This window comes from Myotis brandtii, unplaced genomic scaffold (assembly GCF_000412655.1).
Source record: "Myotis brandtii unplaced genomic scaffold, ASM41265v1 scaffold87, whole genome shotgun sequence".
NCBI classification, from domain to species: domain Eukaryota; kingdom Metazoa; phylum Chordata; class Mammalia; order Chiroptera; family Vespertilionidae; genus Myotis; species Myotis brandtii.
This window is the reverse complement of record NW_005371548.1, coordinates 116,091-118,241: the sequence shown is the minus strand read 5'-3', so window position 1 is coordinate 118,241 and position 2,151 is coordinate 116,091. Positions and strand designations below refer to the sequence as shown.

Genomic DNA, 2,151 nt, shown 5'->3' with positions numbered 1-2,151 from the left:
ATTGTTTTTTTAGTTTCTCTTTCTGTGAGTTCATTATTGGTGTATAAAAAAGCCGTAGATTTCTGGGTGTTAATTTTATATCCTGCTACATTGCCTAATTAATTTATTAAATCTAGTAGTTTTTTGATGGAGTCTTTGAGGTTTTCTATGTACAATATCATGTCATCTGAGAATAATGACAGTTTTACTTCTTCTTTTCTAATTTGGATGCCTTTTATTTCTGCTTCTTTTCTGATCACTATGGCTAGCACTTCTAGTGCTATGTTGAACAGTAGTGGTGAAAGTGGGCATCCCTGTCTTGTTTCTGTTCTTAGGGGAAATGTATTTAGTTTTTGCCCATTGAGTATGATGTTGGCTGTAGAGTTGTCATATATGGCCTTTGTCATATTGAGATATGCTCCTTCAATTCCAACTTTGCTGAGAGTTTTTATCAAAAATGGATGTTGGATTTTGTTGAATGCTTTTTCTGTGTCTATTGGAATGATCATATGATTTTTGTTTTTCAATTTGTTTATGTGATGTATCACTTTAATTGATTTACAAATATTGTACCAGGCTTGCATCCCTGGAATAAATCCCAGTTGATCATGGTGTATGATCTTTTTAATATATTGCTGGATGCAATTTGCTAATATTTTGTTGAAGATTTTAGCATCTATGTTCATCAGGGATATTGGCCTGTAATTCTTTCTTTGTAGTGGTTTTATCTGGTTTTGGAATTAGTATAATGCTGGCCTCATAAAAAGAGTTTGGAAGTGTTCCTTCATCTTAATTTTCTGAAATAGTTTGAGAAGTATAGGGTGTTAGTTCTTCTTTGAATGTTTGGAAAAACTCCCCTTGAAGCCATTTGCACCTGGGCTTTTGTTGGGTGGGAGGTTTTTGATTACTGTTTCTATTTTGTTATTGGCCTATTCAGGTTTTTTTACTATTCCTGATTTAGTTTTGGGATATTGTATTTTTCCAGGAATTTTTCAATTTATCCACAGGGTCAGCTTGTTGGCATATTATTTTCATAGTATTGTTCATAGTATTTTCTTACAATCCCATTTATTTCCGTGGTGTCAATGGTTACTTCTCCCCTTTCGTTTCTGGCTTTATTTATTTGGGTCCTCTCTCTTTGTTTCTTGATGAGTCTGGCTAATGGTTATCAATTTTGTTTATCATTTCAAAGAACCAGCTCTTGGTTTCATTGATTTTTGTATTGTTTTTTCATCTCTATGTTATTTATTTCTCCTCTAATCTTTACTATTTCCTTCCTTCTACTCACTTTGGGCTTTTCTTTTCTCTTTCTAGTTCTTTTAGTTGTAGGGTTGAATAGTTTATTGCTGATTTTTCTTGTTTTTTGAGGTATGCCTGTAGCGCTATGAAATTCCCTCTCAGGACTGCTTTTGCTGTGTTCCAGAGATTTGGGGTTGTTGTGTGTTCATTTTCATTTGTTTACAGGAAGTTTTTGCTTTCTTTCTTTCTTTTCTTTATATAATATATTTTATTGATTTTTTCACAGAGAGGAAGGGAGAGGGATAGTTAGAAACCTCAATGAGAGAGAAACATCAATCAGCTGCCTCCTGCACACCCCCTACTGGGGATGTGCCTGCAACCAAGGTACATGCCCTTGACTGGAATCGAACCTGGGACCCTTCAGTCTGCAGGCCGATGCTCTATCCACTGAGCCAAACCACTGAGGGCTACCACAGCTTTTTTATCCACTCATGTACTGATGGGCACTTGGGCTGTTTCCAGATCTTAGCTATCTGTCTATATAAAAGGCTAATATGCAAAGTGTCCCCTTGGGAATTCAACTGGGAGAATGGGAGTTCAATTGCTCGCTATGACATGTGCTGACCACCAGGGGGTGGTGTGGAATGAAGGAAAGCCCCAGCTGCAGCCAGAAGGCCCCAATCAGCTCTGATCGCTGGCCAGGCCTAGGCACCCTACTTGTGCATGAATTTCATGCACCAGGCCTCTAGTTATAAATAATGCTGCTTTGAACATAGGAGTGCATACATTCTTTCTGATTGGTGTTTCAGGATTCTTATGATATAGTCCCAGAGTGGGATTGCTGCGTCAAATGGCAGTTCCATTTTTAATTTTTGGAGGAACCTCCATACTGGCTGCATCAATCTGCATTCCCACCAGCAGTGTACTAGGGTT

General features: G+C 37.7%; 1 protein-coding gene across 1 annotated transcript in view; it reads left to right on the top strand.

The window, feature by feature from the left end:
* The window catches only part of LOC102258513 (nuclear RNA export factor 2), a 47,959-nt gene that overhangs the window by 15,818 nt on the left and 29,990 nt on the right, over positions 1-2,151 (top strand). The gene's annotated exons all lie outside the window — the stretch shown is intronic.